The sequence below is a fragment of the Oryctolagus cuniculus genome, chromosome 1, assembly GCF_051225735.1.
Source record: "Oryctolagus cuniculus isolate XC-2025 breed Fujian yellow rabbit chromosome 1, ASM5122573v1, whole genome shotgun sequence".
In the NCBI taxonomy this organism is placed as follows: domain Eukaryota; kingdom Metazoa; phylum Chordata; class Mammalia; order Lagomorpha; family Leporidae; genus Oryctolagus; species Oryctolagus cuniculus.
In genome coordinates this window covers 129,806,018-129,828,070 of record NC_142867.1, presented here as the reverse complement: position 1 = coordinate 129,828,070, position 22,053 = coordinate 129,806,018, and the positions used below count along the sequence as shown (strand labels likewise).

Sequence of the window (22,053 nt, the reverse complement as noted above, 5' to 3'; positions counted from 1 at the left end):
TTAAGGGAGTCCTCAGATTAGAAACACAGACAGCAAAGATACCACAGAAACAAAGAGAACTACCATCATGAAAATGAGCCCAAATCTCTCCAAAGCAAAGGCAGGACCCAGCTTCTGGTTTGTCTTCCTTTTTTTTTTTTAAGATTTATTTATTTTATTTGAAAGTCAGAATTACACACAGAGAGAAGGAGAGGCAGAAAGAGAGAGAGGTCTTCCACCCTCTGGTTCATTCCCCAATTGGCCACCAATGGCTGGAGCTGCACCACCGATCTGAAGCAAGGAGCCTCCCACATAGGTGCAGGGGCTCGAGGACTTGGGCCATCTTCCACTGCTTTCCCAGGCCATAGCAGAGAGCTGGACTGGAAGTGGAGCAGCTGGGATCGAACCAGTGCCCATATGGGATGCTGGCACTGGAGGCAGCAGCTTTACCCAGTACACCACAGCGCCAGCCCCTGGTTTATCTTCCTTTGTCCAAGGTGTCTTTGCCTGTCCTTTATCAAAAGGTATTCACTAAACTGAGGGTGTAATACACCTGGCCTGACAACATTCTAATCACTAATGACTCACAGAAGTCATCTGTTTCTCCCAACACAAAAAGCTCTGTTGGCCACTACTGTCCAGAGGGATCAAGTCTCCACCCTTAATCAGTCAACCATGAACATTAGAGTTTACATAGTTATGTGAGTTTTGGGGAGACCAATCCTGCTTAACCCATTAAACAGTTCTCCTTTGGACATCATTTTCTGGTCTCCAGCAAGGGCCAGAGATAAAATATCCTTTCTCAAGATGACGCCAAGCTACCACAGCTTGGGCTCTAGGATTTGGGAGAGATGCTATGGGTTCCTTTTCTGAAGGCTAGCTACTGTGTGTGCTCCTGGCAGCACCGACAACAAAGCCCTCTGGTAGCCAGGACTGCCAGTATCCACCAAGAGGGGATAACAATTTCCCTGTGAGCATTTCCCTTCTGAAGAGTCTCACTGGCTAGGGACTAGGCTCCCAGTTACCAACGGGCTTTGCTCCTCCTTCTGTGCTGCAGTCCCAGTTCTTGTCACAGGATTCAGGTTCTCTCTTGCTGAGTTCTAAAACTCTCCCTCACTCGCCTCGCAATACAGTTAACATGTTGCTTTTGCTCTGCACAGGAGAATGTGAAAGGGAAGAAGCTCTATTCAGCCCTACTATTCAATGTTTTAATGGTATTTTTCAAATATAAAATTTTTAATTTTGACGAAATCTAATTTGAGTATTTTTGTACTTATTTCTTTCAATAACCCTTCTAAGAAAGATATATTCTCTACCAAATGACAGGTATGCTTCTGTACTTATTTGTAGAAGAAGTTTGTAGTGTAAATTTTCATGTGTATGATCTTTTTTGAATTGTGCATTTTGTATGGCATGAGATTGGGCTTGAGGTAAGTTTCATATTTCCTTGTGGATATCCAGTCATGTTTGCACCATTTATTAAAAAGATGTGGCTTTCCACATTACATTGTTTTCAAATCTTTGCCAAAAATCAAGTAATCATTATGGACCTATTTTGTGGACTTGTTACGGACAAAACACCAAAGAAACCAAACTGCACTTGAGGCTTTGGGAGGAGAGGCACAGTTCATTTACGCATGTGGGCTTACTGGCAATCGGGAGGAAGTTTGAAACAGACTATGTATTGTATTTCTTTATATGTTGATTCTATGTGAATATCAAATTGAATCATTATTGTAACTTAATTCTTGTCTGGAATTCAGATATTTTAAGTCTTCTCATTTTATTCTTTTTTGACATTACTTTGAATATTCTAGATTCTTTGAGTTTCCATATAAATTTTAAAATTAAGTTGTTTATTGCTACAAAAATCCTTCAGGATTTTAATTGGTATTATATTGAATTTATAAACTTATTTATAAATTTTTGGAGGAAGGTCATGAAAATCTTAATATTTTCTTTTCCTCTTATGAATGAGTTTCATCTGCTCATTTACTTAGATCTTAATTTCTTTCAGTAATAGTTATAGTTTTTCAAAGTAGAGATTGTGTACATTTTTAAATGTTTATGTATTTTTACTTATTTAAAACACGGAGAAACAGAGACACAGAGAGAGAGAAGGAGGGTGGAAACTATCAATGTTTCCTAACTGAGTGACAGTGTCCCAAGTACATAAGACATTATGGATGCCTCCCAGGGTGGGCATTAGCAGGAAGCTGTCTAGGAAGTGAAGGAGCTTTTACTCAAACCTAATACGGATTGTGGGTATTTGTTGTGCCAAAATGCCCACAGCAGATATTGTGTACATTTTGCTAAACTTATACCTATTTTTTGTTGATGCTATTATAAATGGGATTTTAAAATTTTCATGTGAGGATTGTTTCCTCAAAATATACAAAAATAAAATAATTTTATGTATTGCACTTAATTTTGTAACACTTCTAGATTCACTTATTATTTCTAACTGTGATTCTTTTGTTTCACCATAGAAGATTATGCTTTTATTGATAAACTGATTTTTATAATTCCTCTTGCTTGGTGTACTATCTACAAGTTCCATACATTAAAAAGAAACAATGAGAATGGAAATTTCTGCCTTGATCCCAACTTCATGGGGACTGTATTTCCAGATTCTACAGGCTGGCAGGTGTAGACTTTTGTCAATGCCTTTCATGAAATTGAGAAGTTCCCTTCTATTTACAATTTGCTGATTTTTAAAAAAAATTATAATTGGATATTGTGTTTCCTCATGTTTCTTAACATCCATTGAAATTATCACATAGTTTTCTTTCTGTATTTTATTGCTGTGGTGAATTATAGTGTTTACTTCTTGCTTGTGGAACCAACTTTGCATTCCTGCCTGTTAAGTGAGATAAATTCTACTTACTTATGATTAACTATATATTTTGTATGTCACTGATTTTATTTCCTAATATTTTGTTCAGAATTTTTCATCTACAAATATATTAATTTAAAATGTCAGTAATAGCCTTTTTTTCTTCTTCCTCTCTTTCTCCTCTTCATTCTATTTCTTCTCATTTTTGTCAGGTTTTATTATTATAGTTCTGATGTTCTTACAGAATGAGTTCAATCATTTCCCACATCCTCTACTTTTGAAAATGTCTGGATGAGTTGGTCCTATTTCTTTGACTGTGTCAGGCACTAGTATAGTCACTTAGTTTTCAGAGATACCTTGTGTGTTAAGTGTTTTAGAAGTGAAAAATTTGAATCTTTGGAGAGCTAATGAACTCCTGTTGTGGCATAAGGCATTGTTTCAGAGTGAGCTCTGAACCCAGGCCTAATTCAAAGTCTGAGACACGTGATTTCGCATTCTCACAAGGATAGGGCAAGCTACTCAAAGGTTCTTGACGGACACAGGATAAGCCTATTCTTTCCTCAGCTGAAGGTGTACACAACTGGACTCTTCTCAAACAGGTTTCCTGTGTCTGCTTGTAAGCAATGGGGTATGTCTAACTGAGACAAAAAGCATGGCTGTGTCTAGGAAGGGTCTTAGAGAGGCTGACAATGCAAAGAACTTTAGGCCTCCCACATGTAAGCAGGGAAGAACTCCATTTGCCCATCTTCCTTTCTCCAGCCTTCAGGTGTAGATGTTGTTAGTAAAATGGCGCAGTCCTGACGCTATCCTAGGCTGTAGTCCCCGATGCCATTGCTGGAAGCCAGGGGGCCACATGGCCCAACCACCGGTGTCGGCCTCACCCCCATCCCAATGGGATTCACTGCGCCTACTTCCTTGCCTGCTCCCTGGCAAAGTTTTAAAAAGACCTGTTCCCGAACACGTGCCTCTCTTTCTCTCCATCTCCTGATCTCTCTCACACACACTCTCCTTCCCTCTTTTCCTGCTCTGCCCCTTCCCTCCAGTCTGCCATGTTCCCCCAATAAACTCTTTCCCTTACTATGGTGTTTGGTGTGTTTGGTGGCGGCCTTACAGATACGATCTAGTGTCTTCTCTGAACAGTTCCTGGAGGGATAGAAACTGTTGGGGGTGGCATCCTGGAAAAGGGACTGAGAAAGATCGCTTAGAGACACTTCTCATGTGCTCCCCCTGAAGGGTGCAAGAGCACCTGTGTTTCCTGACACCATGGCCTGGGGCCACAGGGGACAGCAGACTTGGATTGCCCAATGACGTGGAAGCTTCTGATCAGCTATGTCATTCTTGCTCACTACACATAAGTGGATTTGAACACATAAAACAAGGTATTTTGAGTGTGCTAATTTGCAATTTGCGTTCTCTCAGGTTCTATTTTTTCATTGCACTATGCAAGGGAAAAAATGTTCACTTTGTGAAAATTAAAAGGACAGGACATTAGTAGGAATTTCACAAATGATTAAGAGAATAAACATGATCCTCCTACCCAATCAACACTGATATGGATGACATGGATGTGTCAGCTTCCCACATCCAATTGTTGCTGGACACCTGCACTTCTACATAAAGACATAATCTATTTAGAAGCAGGGCTTAGGCCGGCACCGCGGCTCACTAGGCTAATCCTCCGCCTGTGGCGCCGGCACCCTGGGTTCTAGTCCCAGTTGCTCCTCTTCCAGTCCAGCTCTCTGCTGTGGCCAGGGAGTACAATGGAGGATGGCCCAGGTCCTTGGGCCCTGCACCTGCATCGGAGACCAGGAGGAAGCACCTGGCTCCTGGCTTCGGATCAGCGCAGCACGCAGGCCGCAATGTGCCGGCCGTAGTGGCCACTTGGGGGGTGAACCAACGGAAAAAAAAAAGACCTCTCTGTCTCTCTCTCTCACTAACTCTGCCTATCAAAAAATAACTTTTTTTTTAAAAAAAAGCAGTGCTATAAAAGTCATTTTAGAAGGCAGACTTAAAATATTCCTATTTGAGTTTCTCATGTAAATGTCCCACTGTAGTCAGAGGAATGGTTTTTGATTTATTTTAAAATCTTTATATGAATCACTGAGAAAACATACCTCACAGTAAGTATGTTGTTAACAGAGACTGTAGTTGTAGATGTTCTGGTGTGTCATTGCCTGACTTTTCTTCTTTTGCAAGCAGAAGTGGCTCTAATCTGGTGTTTCCTAAAGCTCAGGTTAAAGGGCAGCTTCCCTCAGACTCCGGGGAAACTGGTGAGGGAGGCTTCAGTGCAGACACTGAAGGAGGTAGATGGGTTAATAAGCAATTAGGTAAGGTTCCTTTAAGGGCAGAAAGAAAACACCTGCTTATTCCTGGGGGGCTGCCTTTAGCAGCACTTAGTTTCATCATGAAGGGTAAATGAAGAACTGAGTGTTTTTTGAAGATAGCCCATAAACATTCCCCTGGCACAGCAATAAGCCATGAGACTTACTGTTTACTGATTAGACATGATTTCAATTCTTGCCTTGCTGGTTGTTGATCCCTGCCTTCAGACCAATCAAAAGTGCATATTTCCATGATGCTTTCTGACCTGCTAATTGGCAAAATTTCAATCCTTTAAACTAGTAAATGAAAATGAAAACACTCTTTATGGTGCCTTTTTTTTTTTTTTTTTTTTTTTTTTTTGACAGGCAGAGTGGACAGTGAGAGAGAGAGAGACAGAGAGAAAGGTCTTCCTTCCGTTGGTTCACCCTCCAATGGCTGCTGCAGCCAGCGCGCTGCAGCCGGCACACTGCGCTGATCTGATGGCAGGAGCCAGGTGCTTCTCCTGGTCTCCCATGGGGTGCAGGGCCCAAGCACTTGGGCCATCCTCCACTGCACTCCCGGGCCACAGCAGAGAGCTGGCCTGGAAGAGGGGCAACTGGGACAGAATCCAGCGCCCTGACCGGGACTAGAACCTGGTGTGCTGGCGCCGCAAGGTGGAGGATTAGCCTAGTGAGCCGCGGCGCCAGCCGTATGGTGCCTTTTTGTGTGATAAAAGAGCCCTCACTTGCAAGCTACCCTGGAAACACCAACTGTGGAGCCAACCTCCTGACCCTTGCTTGAGGAGGCTCCTTGCTTTCAAGAAAACTTCTGATTTGTTTGCTCTATTACTGTTGCTAAGTTTGACTGCCTGAGGACTGAATCTGGAAAGGAGCTAAAGTTAACTATCTGTTGTAATTGACTGAGTGTCTGCAGTAGTCCTGATTGATCTGGCTTTGGTTGAATTATAGGAGGTTCCCAGCACTCTTGGTGAAACGGCGCACCTACCCAGTCCTGCTAGGCCCCGGCATGCGCAGTCTTCCCTGTAAATGGGGGACCACAGCCTTTCTCTGCACTCTATTCCAGTCCTTGTGGCCTGCCGCACCCAGGCAAGCACAGCCAGATATCTCTAGGGAGAGCAGCCCCCCCTCCCCAGGGCTGCTTTTTCCCTCTCCTGGAGGAAATTTCCAATTCAATACTACTGCTGGCCTTACCTAAGGGAGCTAGAACCCGTAATCCATTAACCCTTTTCAACCTGATGGGTTTACCTAAGCAATGGGTTCATATGCTGATGATCAGCTCTTTTCTGTGCTGCTGTCCCTGACTTAGCTGATAAGAGTTTTCATGTGTCTTGAAGGTTTCATGTTTTCTATTCATAGTACTGAGACTACGTTATTTGTCTGTTTTAAATGTTTGAGTGATTACCCAACTGATCAGAAATGTACTAATTTTGGCTAAATGGTTTGACTCTCTGACAGCTTAAATTCTATACCGAGTCTTCCAGCTTTGGGCTTCCAGTCGGATCCCTAGAACTCTCAAAGGATGAGACTCTGAATTTGTTAAAGTAACAGCTGCTTGAGTCAATTCAGATTATGTTGCAAATGGTGTCAGACCTATGCTGTATTCATGTTTTTGCTTTTCAGCTAGAGTGGTCTTATGAAAATGAGAGTAAATTCTGTGTATACAAGCCTTTATTTTGTTAACTAAAGTAAGCCAATACAGATTGGTTCAGAGAATTGAGTTAATGCAAATACCCTTCGGTTTTGCTCGGTTTGCTTGGTGGCTCACTTGCTCAGTTTTATATGTCTTTGATATGTTTTAAACTTGTTTCTCTTAATGATCTTTTAAAGATCATTAAGATCAAAAGATCTCTTAAAGATCTTTTCAAAGTTGTAAACATGCACTAGTGTCCCTATCGCTGTTCAGGTGTTATCCTTATGTTACTTAAAAGCATGGGAAATGTAATTTTGACTTTTAATTCAGATAATGGTGTAGTATTCATTAATAACTGTTTTAAGTTATCTAGGCATCGGTGCTAAGTAAAACTTGGGAAAATGTATTATGTGTACTTTTAATATCTCAAATTCAATAAGAGAGACTGTTTGAGTTTGTTAGCATGTATTCTCATAGGTTGTCCATACATGACAAATGTAAAAGTAACTATGGGTGTAAAGTTTCCAAAGGTGTGAACAAGTCATAAAAAGTTAAAATGTTTACGATTTTAAAATATTGTTTACAGAGTTGAATGCTAATGCCAAAATTACACTGACCTAAAGTTGAAGTCTGATCTTCTGTTATAACAATGGGGTTTTTAAAAAATGTGTACTAATGCTAGTAAATGGTCTCAATCATAAATCTTGGAATCTGTTTTTGCAAAAACTGTAACGTCTCTTTTTAACAGTGTCTGCTTCATCGGTTACTCTGCCATTTCTAAAGTTAGGTCCTGTAAGCTCTTTTTGACTCTGTTACATAATTCTGAGTTATGTGATGATTTTGTGTGCTAACTCTAATGTTCAAGGTTTTTATTTCTGGTTTATTCGACAAGAGACATAGAATTCATGTTCTGCCAAAGTAATCTATTGTGTACTCTACTGTCTCTGTTATTAGATCTGGTCTAAAAGTGTTAAAATCACCCTAATTGAATGGCTATCATTTCAGGATGTTAAGGAATTCTACTTTGACCAGATACTCTAAGTTCTCTTGGCACCTTTAACAGACTTTCTGAAAATCGAGTCTAAATTCTCTGGACTTTTGGTATCTCCAGAGGGCCCCTGGAGATGTCAAAAGATATATCTCTCATCTTGCAGAGATAATAACCAATCGGACTCTTTAGATTAAAAGTGGTGCCAAGATGTGAAATGATGCTAAACTTCAGTTATAAACATGTTTCTTTTTAGCTGCTCCAGTCTCTGGCTCAGAAGCCAGATCCTTTAAAGAGGGACTGACAAAGTCTCCGTCCAGCTAACGCTGAACAACCAGGCATTGCTAGTTCAAATGTATTGCTAGTTCAAATGTGGATCAAATGGGAGGTCTAGCCAAAAGGGAGAAAGTGTTCCAAAAGAGACTTAGAGACGACGGGAGATGGTTATGTGGCAGATGCTAGAGCACTGGGTTCCAGGAGCCCAAGAAAGCTCTAGTGTCCACAGGCTACCCGGTGAAAGCCTGGAAGCCCAAAACCTAAACTTATGGGCTACACGGTAAGACTAGTTAAACCTGGAAACCCAGGCCCATAACCCACTGGCTACACGGTAAATATCTGGAGGCCAAAGGATGGCAGAGACCTCTGCCACAATTTCTCCTCTAAGTCAGGCTACACAGTAAGCACTGGTTAAACTGCCAGCTAAATCTGAAAGCCCAGGAAGTCAGGCTAGAGACCCAACTCGCTGCCTCACTTCTCCTCTTTTCCAGAAGGGAAGTTACTACTGTTCTGCAGGACTCTCCACTGTGATGTACGGTTTGATCCCCAGACCTTATGTAAGGGATGACTGACCTTTTCTGTAATAATGCCTGGCCACAGTATAGAGGACCAAACAGCATAGCCAGATAAGAAGTTAAAATGTGACAGCTAGATCGATTTTTTGATGTACATGGTAAATGTGCAAAACTCCCCTTTTAAACCAAACTGAGGGATAGATAGGAAATTGCACTGATGACCTCAAAGTATGCAAGCAGGTCACCACAACTGATCTTACCTAAAAGGTCATAGTTCTCATGGGCACGGTCTTAATTGGCAGGAAAATACTGTCAGAATTTGCCCATGACCATAGTTTTCTAGCTCACCCTGATATTAAAAAAATCTCCAAAAATCAGGGTTGGGTTGAGCACCCCCTTGACTGACATCATAGAGGCTGCCTCCTTGGTCTACTTTATTAGAGACCAGGAAAACAAGGAGCAAGCTAGCAGCAGAGGATAGGCAACAGGCCAATCAATGGCTGCTTTACACGGTGATCTGCTGTCAAGGAGACCCAGCAAGGCCAATGCACCCCAAATGGCACCTGTTGCTGATATAAGGAGCCAGGGCATTGGGCAAGCAGCTGTCGTGACAGCAACTGCCTTCTGTCAGCTCTGCCAAGAGCACGGTCACTGGACACAGAACTGCTCTGGGTGTTGAAGGACTCCTGGTTCAGAACCACAGACCCTGTGGCCCTGAGCTAAAAAGCCTTTGGCTCTGCCCAGCTTCCAGCTCCAGCCACTGCTATTGAGGGGATGGCCTAGCGTCAGTGAAACACAAGTTGCCTATTTCTATCTGCCTCCTATTCAGCTCTCCTCCTAGTCCAGCCATGTAATGCAAGTCAACAGGGTGCCTCCCTTAAAGGAGATTTGCGTCTCTCCCAATTCTTTTCCAGCACGCCATGGATAGGTCTGGGCCTCACACACCCAGCCAGGCCTTAAAAGTCTATCCAATAACATTAAGCTTAGAAAGCCCTCCCTGCCAGTTCCTAAAAACGGGGCTTTCAGTAACAGCTAACTCAGATAGTCCTGCACCTATTTGGACAGGTCCTCATTGAGGACTTCAAGGGCCTATCTCTTGCGGGGGGTGCACAATAGTCCATAATGTAGATGGTTAAATGTAAATGATTTGTTAGTCTGTCTCCTTTCCCAGCCTGAGACTCTAGTCTTGTACATTGGCTTAACTTCCTAGCAAAACTAGCTACTAGGTATCCAGAGGAAAACAAAGCATTGCTAGTCCATTAGAGTGTTAATTATTTAACCCTTATCCTCACCCCTGGGGAGAGAAAACCTGCCCCAGAGAGGATATGGGCCATGCAGCAAATTCCTACTTCTGCAAACTTCAGGCAGTCCCAGTTTTCTCTGTCAGGTTCCTAGATACAGGGAAACAGCACAGTTCCTAAACCAGGCTTTCAACAGGCAGACCAAGCAAAGCAGAGCCCCTTCCTTTGGAGGAAAGAGCAAACCACAGCCTTTCTCAGCTAAAGGAAGCTATGACTAAAGCCCCTGTGCTAGGACTGCCAAATCCAGGGAGACCCTCCTAGCTGTACATTACTGGGAGGCAGGGAGTCACCTTAGGAGGGTTAACTCAGGATCTGGGACCTGTTAAGCAACCTGTGGGCTACTTTTCTAAAACCTTAGACATGGTTGCACAAGGATGGCCTCACTGCCTAAAGACAATGGTAGCAGCTGCCTTGCTGACAGAGGAGGTATCTGGAATTACAGTGGGACAAGATATCACCCTTTATACCCCACATCAAATAAATTCTCTATTAGAGCAAAAGGGCTCCCACTGGCTCACAGATAGCAGAATTCTAAAATATCAGGTCCTCCTTCTAAAAAACCCTCAGGTAAAAATAAGGCATTGCTCTACTCTAAACCCAGTTACTTTAATGCCATTTCCAGGGGAAAGTGGTCCCCTCCACTCCTGTACTGAGACTATAGACTTGATCTATGCCAGCAGAAGGGACCCAAGAGACAGCCCCCTGACTAACACAGATGAGGTTTGGTTCAGACAGAAGCAGTTTTGTCAGACGGGACCTGCTTCTCAGGGTATGCAACAGTTATGGCATGGCACGTTATTGAAGCGTGCTCTGCCCCCAGGAAGTTCGCTCAGTTAACAGAACTGATCACTTAACCAGAGCTCTAGAACTAGGTAAGGACAAGAGAAAATAACTCCTAGGGGTCTATACAGGAAAAGGGAACTTACCCCAAGGAAGGCTGGCAAACAGATTTTACACAGCCTCTGTCAATGCTATAGGTACCTACCTGCTTGTACTTATAGGCACCTTTACTGGATAGGTAGAAGCCTTCCCAACCAGAACTAAAAGAGTTCAGGAACTGACCAAAACTCTCCTGAAGGAAGTTTTCCCACGCTGTGGTCTTCCAAAATCTTTACAAAGCGACAATGGGCCTTACCTCATCTCCCAGGATACACAAGGGATTTGTAAGGCCCTAGGAATAACCTGGCCCCTTCACTCTGCATGGAGACCTCAGTCTTCCTGAAGGTAGAAAGAGTCAACCAGGCTCTGTGGAAAACATCAAAAGTATAGAAATGTGTGCTTGGTAAGAAAGGTTAAGAAGGAAAGAGTTTGTTTTTTTTTGTTTGTTTGTTTGTTTGTTTGTTTTTAAAGGAAAGGACATGGTTTGTAAGAGAATGACTTTATCCTGATGGCTAGTTTATTCTAGACTGGAATGGAAATGAAGGAATGTTTCAAGTAAGTTGAAGAAGGTGTGCGGAAGTCACAAAAGGTTATGAAAGAAAGAAATGTTGGACATGCTAACTGCTGCTCCAGGAGGTATCTGTGCCATGTTCCAGGAAGAATGCTGTCTCTGGGTCAATCAGACTAGACAGGTACAAACCCAAATTCGTACTTTTCCTGGACAAAGCTGAGCACCTCCAGGACCAGGCCAAGCAGGGCTGGGATTTCTGGCCTGACATCTGGTCATGGAAATCCTGGCTATTTCCTCTCCTTGGCCCAATAACTTCTGTAATCTTGCTGCTTCTCTTTGGACCGTGTGTTTTTAATGCCCTTGTTCGTTTTGTCTCTAACAGACTAAAAGCTGTTGAACTCCAAATGGTTGTCAGACAAGGCTTCCAGCCCATTCCACTGGACAACCTGAGCAGCACAGTCTTTCCAAGGCCACTGTCACACACCATAAGACAGATAACAAGAGGAAATACCCAAATCCCCCTCGACGCCCACATGCCAGCTTCGAAGAAGTTACAGAAAACAGAAGCAGAAGTTCATGATGGAAGGAATGTAGCAGCCTTAGAAGCTGCCTTGGAATCAGTGTGGCATTCACACATCAGAAGTTCTTTCCAGGTCTAATAACCCCCTTGTAGGGAGGATCCCTGCTCCTGGAGACATCCTGGGAAATTTTCCTGGCCTGGTGCCAGGAGGGTGGTTCATTCCATTTGTTCTGCTAACACTATGCAATAAAACCCAGGAGGAATTTCACAGATTTTAGCTCTCTGCTCAGCAAAATTCAGGAAAAAGGGAGAAGAGAGGAGATATGGTAGGAAGGAAGGGCACCTGAAACTCACCTCCTTCTAATATTCAGTTAGGTCCTACTCAAGTTATCAGCCCTTTTGTAAGAATTCTAAGTGCATAATCTTCTTTTCACATTTAACTAACAAAAGAATTTGCAATTTTAACAAATTCCTTTCTTTTCACATTTTAACTAGCTAAAGGTAACTACTGTGAATTTGCCTGTGACTTATTTTGTCTAATAATCAGTTGACTAGACCAAATGTTTATTTTTTAATCCTCCATCCACAGCTATCCATTCTCCTTTAAGTCATCCTGATAGCCTGCAAATTAGGAAAGAGCATATTTGCTATGACAGAATCTATCTTCTTCTGGAGGCCATGCTAATAAACATTCTGTCTCCCTGCATCAACTCTTATTTCTGATGTGTTGACTGTCCAGCATGGACCAGCCTGGGCCTAATTTTGGTTGGATAACAGAATGGTGAATCTGGGGGGATATAAGTGAATTTTCCAAGCAATCTGCCCCCTCTACTGGAAAGGAGCAGGCTTATGTGCACAGGCTACTCAAGGTGAGCTGGGCCCAGGGCAGAGCATAAAAGGATATCCCAAACAGCTGCCAAGAATTCTTTTTTCTTGGGGATTCTCCCCATTGCAGGGTGATAAAGGTGATCTCAGTTCTTGTCTCACTGTGAGAAGTTAGGGTAATAGGCAGTTAGTTTGGTCACGGTAAAGAACAAGGAAAGAATAGTACTCCTAAGGAGGGTGAAAACGCTTGTCATGTGGGAAAAGCCAGGGAGATAAAGTTTATGAGCTGGAGACCATACCTCCCCCAGCCCATGTCATGCTAACACCCCACCTGTCAATCAGATGACTCTTCCCCAGGGAGTACCTCACCTTTCCTGGGATCTGGAGGCAGAGTTATGGGGGAATTATCACAGAGCAAGTCCGGAGGAGACAGCAGTGAGTTGCAGTAGCAGGGTGTTTTTATCAGGAGTTAATTGCACAGGCATGGTGAGCAAGCTGAAAGCAGTTAGCAATCAGCAACCAACACCTATTCCTGCCTGAAGTCCAAGGCCGGCGCCAGGTGTCCAGCATCTGCCCTCTGGTACCAAGTGTTTCCTTAATGTTCAATCAATACAACCCACACACCTTTACTTCTACTGTCTTGAGGTTTTAAACTTTTAGAACACCCCACCTTGTCACAGACTCACAAGGAAGAAGAATTTTTAAATGGACAAACAGAAAAGCAGGATTTATGTAAGTCAGAAACCTCCATCCAGAGTGGCCATGAGCGGGGCTCCAAAAGGCAAAACCAGAAGGGGCTGCTGGTAGCAGTTTTGGGGGGAAAAACTGACACTCAGCTAACAATCAGTTATAAGGCAGGGACAAAACCCAACAAAACCCTGATTTGTAATCTTATTTGCCATGTCTGGCTTGCTCTTCATAAAACAAAAGAGGCATTAGAAGGGTGGAATCACCACTCCCTTACTATTCTCATTATAAGATTGGAAGCTCCTGAGGAGTGTTGTTTTGCTAAAAGCACCTTTTGAAGAGAAATGCAGTGGGATTTGGCATGCTGATCTTGCTAAAGATAATTTTTGTGGGATGCAAGCATTTTACATCCTCAGTTTCCATTGCACTAACCCAACTGTCTATTAATGTGTCTGACTCCTCACAGCAATTCTATGTAACAACTCCTTTTATGAGACTCATAGGAAGCGTGATAAACGGGAGGGTGCTCTCTCTGTGTGTCTGTCACGCCAACCCCCTCCCGCCCCGTGTCTCTCCCCCCCCCCCCTTGTGGCCCCTAGGCAGCAGGGAATGGATGTCCCTCTTCACCTGTCCTGGCCCACTCTCCCTAAACAAAGCCTTCATGTTCCTGTGTCTTCTTCTCACTCCTTAAATAAACCTTACCATACTGCACATCATGTTTGTGCTAGTACTTCGAATTCTTCTCTAAGTAAAAGGCTAGAGTCTGGAATAGAAATTTAGACCCAACCTAGCCCACAACACTTGCTTCCCCCAAAAGTACCTATGTGACTCATTTGATGTAGGCAGGCAGGTAGGATAAATTTGAGCTGGAAGACACCTTCATTGTGCTCCTCTGTGATCTCATGCCCCTACCTGACCACACCTGCATGCTCACCTGCCAATCAGACTAATTAACCACACCCCTTTGGAAGTAGATAAAAGGCCTAGAACATGCTGGGCCCAGTCTTTTCTCCCTTTTTGTCCTTTTTATTTTCCTCAATGCCCTTGATCCCTTTGTTGCCGCCACACCTTTGGGGCACATGGCCCTCGGGCCACCCTTGCTGTCTGCCTTGGCTTTGCTACCTGTGCTAAGCTGCTTGTAGCTGCTCATAACCAAATGCTTGCTGCACGTAGCTCCTGGCCTGCTCTGCTCAGTATGGCCCCAACATAATTTCTGGACTTTTCTTTCTCCCTTAGATAAAGGCCTCAATCCCCTATGCATTTCTCTCACTAAATAAAAAGATTAAAAAACTTACCATTGAAGGGTTAAAAAGTTAAAAGCCGCTTCCCCCCCAACCTCCTCTGGTGAACTTTCCTGACCTTGTTAGATTTGCTCTGCATAGCCATTAGTCAGTAAATTACCCCAATGTGAGCGTAACCTCAGTTTCACCTAAGTGAGATAGAAGAAGTCACCATATATCTCTGCCTCCTGGACCCCTGACTCCACCAGGTGTCCCTTATCGCCATTCGGCTGCATTCCTAGGTATCACTCCCTGTATTCATAAATCAACTGGTTGTAAAATCACTTAACTTGTATCAATTGTTTACTCTATACCACTGTCTGCTCTATGCAATGATTGATTTTCTTTGTTTCAATGTGTATAAAAACCCCAACCCAAGACTATTCGAGGCCGCTCGCCTGTACTGGGACGGGGGCCCCGACATGTCGGAACATCAATAAACTTTACCCTTTGTTAATTACATGAGAGAAGGTCTCTTGGAGCGTTTTTGGGGTGGCAAGAGCAATTCAACTCTAATTCGACTGTAACATATGGAGGTCCCACCGAGATGGCTCTGCTGCCCACGGACGTCTCCAACGGACATCTCTCGGGGTAAGTAAAGGCGCCTAAAGGATAGGGACTCTGTGCACGTGCATTTCTGTTTCTGTATCTGGTTCAGGCCTGAAGCGGTTTCGGGCTGGCACGGTAGACGTTGGGTGGCAGACGTGCCTGGAAGCCACAACGCTACAGCCTCGAGGGACGCCTCGGGAGGACCGGGAGACTGAGGACGCTCAGCGAAACTCCCATCTGGAATTCCCGCGGTCGGGAATTCGGTGCCAGCATCAGTATTCACCCTTTGTCTTTCAGGTTTTACTTCTATTGCATAAACTGTTTTCAGACTCACATTTTGTGTTGCCGGCATTGTCACAGGACTCTGATGTGGTTCCGGAGTCTGTGTTTGTCTGTTTGTGTGTGGCATAGTCGCGAGACTCTGATGTGGTCCTGGAGTCTGCATTTGTAGGTTCTGATGTGGTTCCGGAACTTGCATTTGTATTGTCGGCATTGTCACAGGACTCTGATGTGGTTCCGGAGTCTGTGTTTGTCTGTTTGTGTGTGGCATAGTCGCGAGACTCTGATGTGGTCCCGGAGTCTGCATTTGTAGGTTCTGATGTGGTTCCGGAACTTGCATTTGTATTGTCGGCATTGTCACAGGACTCTGATGTGGTTCCGGAGTCTGTGTTTGTCTGTTTGTGTGTTGCATAGTCGCGAGACTCTGAAGTGGTCCCAGAGTCTGCATTTGTAGGTTCTGAAGTGGTTCCGGAACTTGCATTCGTATCTGTGTCTGTGTGTCAGTGTGGTTCTCGGACCCCATCTGGGACTCTGTAGGGGGGCAGGCTCCCCACCTCTGTAGGAACGAAGTGGTCGCTCCCGCAGGCGTGAGGCCGATGTTCCATTTTTGTCTTTTTTGTTTTGTTCAGTGCCTTTTTGTGAGTCTCTTTGGTGTTTGTTTTTGGCTATTTGTATTTACCTTTCTGAAATTCAGACAATGGGACGGATTTAGACAACTCTTAGAAAGGGAGACTAACCACCCTTTGTTCTGCAGATTGGCCTACCTTTAAAGTAGGATGGGCGCCTAAGGGCACCCTTGACATCCTGGTCTGGCAAGATCTGGTAAAAACTCCCTTTCCTGGTTAAAGCCTCTTTTACTCCCTCAGAAACAACCTTCAAAAAAAAAAAAAAAAGATTTTAGTCGTCCAGGACCGTCCCAGCAAAGCAGATAAAACAAACTAAGACTTCAGCCTCGGCGCCGCTCTATTCTGTTTTACAGGGCGACTCTGAAGATTTGATTTTCCCTCCTCCCTACCAGCCGCCCGGCCCTGGCTGTGGGGCCGGCAGCGGGGGCCACAGGAGAGGGTACGAGAAGCAGCTCCCCAGGGGCCAGCAGATCCCTCCACTCTCCCTTCATAGGCAGCAGGGAAACCCCTGCTGTGCCATTAGCAAGTGCTGAAACCCCCTGTGTGTTCAAACAAAGCTGGCCCTTTGAGCCTCAACCTGCAGGACTCAGCTGGGGCCCAGGAATGGCAGGCGGAGGATGGGAAGGCGCGCCTCCTGACTTATTCCTCAGGATCCTAACTCCCCGAGCCATACCCGTCCCCCCAGACTGACTCCCCATGGCCGACCAAATAGGGCAAATGGATGGATCTCCTGGACTTCAGGACCCGGTAAGTCACCCTGGGGCACTCGGTACTCAGGCCCGCCTTTGTGCGGAAGGGGGGGCTTCTGTTGCCCCTCTACCAGGGACCTGCCTGGTGTCTGCAATGGAAAAGAGCGTGTGTGTGGTGTAAATGTGTTTGTGGCTCCACGGCCCTGCAGCTACAGAGTCTAAATGGGCCGTAACCTGCAGCTCCGTGTTCACCAGGCGGGCGAAGCAATCTCACTCCGGATCAGTGCCTGTTCCGGAGGTCTTTATCTCTTGTTTTGTACAACCAAGGGGGACACATTATGGGAAAATTCCATTCAGAACCAACTGTTCCAAACTATATAATAAAAACTTTAAAAATGTTGTCTTAATTTAAAAATTCTTAACAGGTTATTCCAAAATGTAAATGGGTTTTTATCAGCTCTTTTCTGTGCTGCTGTCCCTGACTTATCTGATGAGAGTGTTCACCTGTCTTGAAGGTTTCATGTTTTTCTATTTGTAGTGCTGAGACTACGTTGTTTATCTGTTTTTAATGTTTGAGTGATTACCCAACTGATCAAAAATGTACTAATTTTGGCTAAATGGTTTGACTCTGACAGCTTAAATTCTAAATCGAGTCTTCCAACTTTGGGCTTCCAGTTGGATCCCTGGAACTCTCAAAGGATGAGACTCTGAGTTTATTAAAGTAACAGCTGCTTGGGTCAATTCAGATTATATAAAATATATTAAAATGTTATAAATGGTGTCAGACCTATGCTGTATTCATGTTTTTGCTTTCCAGCTAAAATGGTCTTATAAAAATAAGAATAAATTCTGTATATACAAGCCTTTATGTTGTTAACTAAAGTAAGCCAATACAGATTGGTTCAGAAAATTGAGATAATGCAAATGCCCTTCGGTTTGCTCAGTGGCTTGCTTGCTCAGTTTTACATGTCTTTGATGTGCTTTAAACTTGTTTCTTTTAATGATAAAGATCTTTTCAAAGTTGTAACCATGCACTAGTGACCATGTTTGCTGCTCAGGAGGTGTTGTCCTTATATTACTTAAAAGCATGGAAATATAATTTTGACTTCTATTTCAGATACTGGTATGGTATTCATGAATAACTCTGTGTCTTAAGTCATCTAGGCATCAGTACTAAGTAAAACTTGGAAAAGTGTATTATGTGTACTTTTAACATCTCAAATTTGATAAGAGACTGTTTGAGTTTGTTAGCATGTATTCTCATAGATTGTCCACACATGACAATTCAAGGCTATATAAAAGTAACTACGGGTGTAAAGTTTCCAAAGATATAAACAAGTCATAAAAAGTTTTAAAATGTTTAAAAATGGTCTAAATCATAAATCTTAAAATCTGTTTTCACAAAAACTGTAATGTCTATTTTAACAGTGTCTGTTTAATCGGCTACCCTGCCATTTCTAAAATTAGGTCCTGTAAGCTCTTTTTGACTCTGTTAAATTATTCTGAGTTATATGATAATTGTGTACTAACTCTAATGTTCAGGGTTTTTATTTCTGGTTTATCCGACAACAAGAGACATAGAATTCATGTTCTGCCTAAGTAATTTATTGTGTAACAACCAGGCATTGCTAGTTCAAATATAGATCAAATGAAGGTCTAGCCAAAAAGAAAAAAGTGTGCCAAAAGAGACTTAGAGACGACGGGAGATGGTTATGCAGCGGGTGCTGGAGAGCTGGGTTCCAGGAGCCCGGGAAGTCTCTGGTGTCCACAGGCTGCGCGGTGAAAGCCCAGAAACCCAGGCCCATAACCCACTGGCTACACGGTAAATATCTGGAGGCCAAAGGATGGCAGAGACCTCTGCCACAATTTCTCCTCTAAGTCAGGCTACACAGTAAGCACTGGTTAAACGCTGGTTAAATCTGAAAGCCCAGGAAGTCAGGCTAGAGACCCGACTCACTGCCTCACTTCTCCTCTTTTCTTTTCCAGAAGGGAAGTTACCACTGTTCTGCAGGACTCTCCACAGTGATATACAGTTTGACCCCCAGACCTTATGTAAGGGATGACTGACCATTTCTATAATAATGTCTGGTCACAGTATAGAGGACCAAACAGCATAGCCAGAATAAGAGGTTAAAATGACAGCTAGATCGATTTTTTGGTGTACACGGTAAATGGGCAGAACTTCCCTTTTAAACCAAATTGAGGGATAGATAGGAAGTTGTACTGATGACCTCAAAGTATGCAAGCAGGTCACCACAGTTGATCTTACCTAAAAGATCATAGTTCTCCTCATGGGCACGGTCTTAACTCGCAGGAAAATACTAAGTGTCAGAATTTGCCCATGACCATAGTTTTTTAGCTCACCCTGATATTAAAAAAAAAAAAAAAACTCCAAAAATCAGGGACGGGGTTGAGCACCCCCTTGACTGACATCATAGAGGCTGCCTCCTTGGTCCACTTTATTAGAGACCAGGAAATTGAGGAGCAAGCTAGCAGCAGGAGCGATGTAAGGATGGGCAACAGGCCAATCAGTGGCTGCTTTACACGGTGATCCACTGTCAAGGAAACCCAGCAAAGCCAATGCACCCCAAATGGCGCCTGTTGCTGACATAAGGAGCCAGGGCATTGGGCAAGCAGCTGTTGTAACAGCGACTGCCTTCTGTCAGCTCTGCCAAGAGCAAGGCTACTGGACATGGAACTGCCCTGGGTGTCGAAGGACTCCTGGTTCAGAACCACAGACCCTGTGGCCCCGAGCTAAAAAGCCTTTGGCTCTGCCCAGCTTCCAGCTCCAGCCACTGCTATTGGGGATGGCCTAGGGTCAGTAAAATGCAAGTTGCCTATTTCTATCAGCCTCCTATTCAGCTCTCCTCCTAGTCCAGCCATGTAATGCAAGTCAACAGGGTGCCTCCCTTAAGGGAGATTTGCATCTCTTACAATTCTCTTAATAGCACCCCATGGATAGGTCTGGGCCTCACACACCCAGCCAGGCCTTAAAAGTAAACTTAAAAAGCTCTCCGTGCCAGTTCCAGGGGAAAGTGGTCCCCTCCACTCCTGTACTGAGACTATAGACTTAATCTATGCCAGCAGAAGGGACCCAAGAGACAGTCCCCTGACTAACACAGATGAAGTTTGGTTCATAGATGGAAGCAGCTTTGTCAGACTGGACCTGCTTCTCAGGGTATGCAACAGTTACAGCATGCTCTGCCCCCAGGAACTTTTGCTCATTTAGCAGAACTGATTGCCTTAACCAGAGCTCTAGATCACACAAGGGATTTGTAAGGCACCTTCACTCTGCATGGAGACCTCAGTCTTCCGGTAAGGCAGAAAGAGCCAACCAGGCTCTATGAAAAACATCACAAGGATAGAAATGTGTGCTTGGTAAGTAAGGTTTAGAAGGAAAGAGTGTTCTTGGTAAAAAGGGTTAAAAAGAAAAGAGCTTTTTAAATAAGAAAAGGACATGGTTTGTAAAAATCCTGATGGCTAGTTTACTCTAGACTGGAATGGAAATAATAGAATGTTTCAAGTAAGTTAAAGAGGGTGTGTGAAGTCACAAAAGGTTATAAAAAAAAATAATTAGACATGCTAACTACTGCTCCAGGAGCTATTTGTGCCATGTTCCAGGAAAAATGTTGTCTCTGGGTCAATCAGACTAGACAGGTACAAATCCGAATTCGTATTTTTCCTGGAAAAAGCCAAACAGCTCCAGGACCAGGCAAAGCAGGGCTGGGATTTCTGCCCTGATATCTGGTCACGGAAATCCTGGCTGTTTCCTCTCCTTGGCCCAATAACTTCTGCAATCTTGATGCTTCTCTTTGCACTGTGTGTTTTTAATGCCCTTGTTCGTTTTGTCTCTAACAGACTAAAAGCTGTTAAACTCCAAATGGTCATCAGGCAAGGCTTCCAGCCCATTCCACTGGATGACCTGAGCAGCCCTCTGGACCGAGCGGCACCGTCTTTCCAAGGCCACTGTTGCACACCATAAGACAGGTAGCAAGAGGAAATACCCAAACCCCCCTCGACGCCCACATGCCAGCTTCGAAGAAGTTACAGAAAACGGAACTCCATCCATAATCCCAAAGAATAATTTTGGGTATTACCTCTTGAGGGGAAAATATTAGGCAGAAAGTCAGTTATGAGCTTATGTGTGTGTGACATAAAGGCCTAATGTGTCCAGCATATGCATCTGCACCTCAGTCATCCTGACAATGTTTCACTGGAAGCCCGGCCTTTGCATCCTGCCCTGCCCCCTTCTACCTGATAACCTGCCAGGTGGAGATCCCCACCCCTTCTGCCTGACAAATCTTCCACAACCTCCCAGATACAGCCCAGTATCTGCATTTCAGTATTGCAGAACAGGATCTCATTTTCATAGAGGGGGGGGGGGGTTATGCGCAGCCCTTAAGGAGGAATGCTGCTTCTATGTAGACAAGACAGGGGTGGCGAGGGACAACATGGCTCAACTACGTAAACGCTTAGAGAAAAGACAGTGGGACAGACTTCAGCAACAGGGATGATTTGAGTCGTGGTTCACTAAGTCTCCCTAGCTAAAAATGTTAAACTCATGGTAATTCATCAACAATATGTAACACATGGAGAAAGGGAAACAGATGGTCTCTAAGATTAGAGACCCTGGCCTAAGAGGAGTGGGGAATGAAGGGTTAAGAAGTTAAAAGCCGCTTCCCCCCCAACCTCCTCTGGTGAACTTTCCTGACCTTGTTAGATTTGCTCTGCATAGCCATTAGTCAGTAAATTACCCCAATGTGAGCGTAACCTCAGTTTCACCTAAGTGAGATAGAAGAAGTCACCATATATCTCTGCCTCCTGGACCCCTGACTCCACCAGGTGTCCCTTATCGCCATTCGGCTGCATTCCTAGGTATCACTCCCTGTATTCATAAATCAACTGGTTGTAAAATCACTTAACTTGTATCAATTGTTTACTCTATACCACTGTCTGCTCTATGCAATGATTGATTTTCTTTGTTTCAATGTGTATAAAAACCCCAACCCAAGACTATTCGAGGCCGCTCGCCTGTACTGGGACGGGGGCCCCGACATGTCGGAACATCAATAAACTTTACCCTTTATTAATTACATGAGAGAAGGTCTCTTGAGCGTTTTTGGGGTGGCAAGAGCAATTCAACTCTAATTCGACTGTAACACCATGCTGCCTAGTCTATTTGAGCCAGTATTTTAGAATTCTTCTCTGAATTTGTGGTAAGATCCCACACAGATTATTAATTTCAGAAATATTGATAAGCAGATCAGTTTCACCTTGAGCTTCCAATTTTATAACAGCAAGGGAGTGGTGATTCCAGCCTTCTGAGCTCCCAGTTTACTGTGAAAACAAGTTGTCTATCCCA

At 43.9% G+C, this 22,053-nt stretch overlaps 2 long non-coding RNA genes across 4 annotated transcripts in view; one reads left to right on the top strand and one right to left on the bottom strand.

Moving 5' to 3' along the window:
• LOC149128623 (uncharacterized) overlaps positions 1-13,087 on the bottom strand; it is a 72,905-nt gene extending 59,818 nt beyond the window's left edge. Inside the window, exons 1-2 of one of the 2 annotated variants that reach the window (XR_016222167.1) lie at positions 12,951-13,087; positions 10,982-11,091 (exon numbers count right to left, since the gene is read on the bottom strand). This is a non-coding gene — a long non-coding RNA (uncharacterized LOC149128623). The remainder of the gene's footprint in view (positions 1-10,981; positions 11,092-12,950) is intronic. The other variant, XR_016222165.1, reaches the window with a different exon arrangement.
• Positions 13,088-13,887: 800 nt separating this feature from the next.
• LOC149128622 (uncharacterized) lies at positions 13,888-21,794 on the top strand. Of its 2 annotated transcripts, none has more exons than XR_016222164.1 (2): positions 13,888-16,749; positions 20,550-21,794. It is a non-coding gene; the product is annotated as an uncharacterized LOC149128622 (long non-coding RNA). The 2 variants fall into 2 exon arrangements; XR_016222162.1 differs by having other exon boundaries at positions 18,678-21,794.
• The last annotated feature ends 259 nt before the right edge of the window (positions 21,795-22,053 follow it).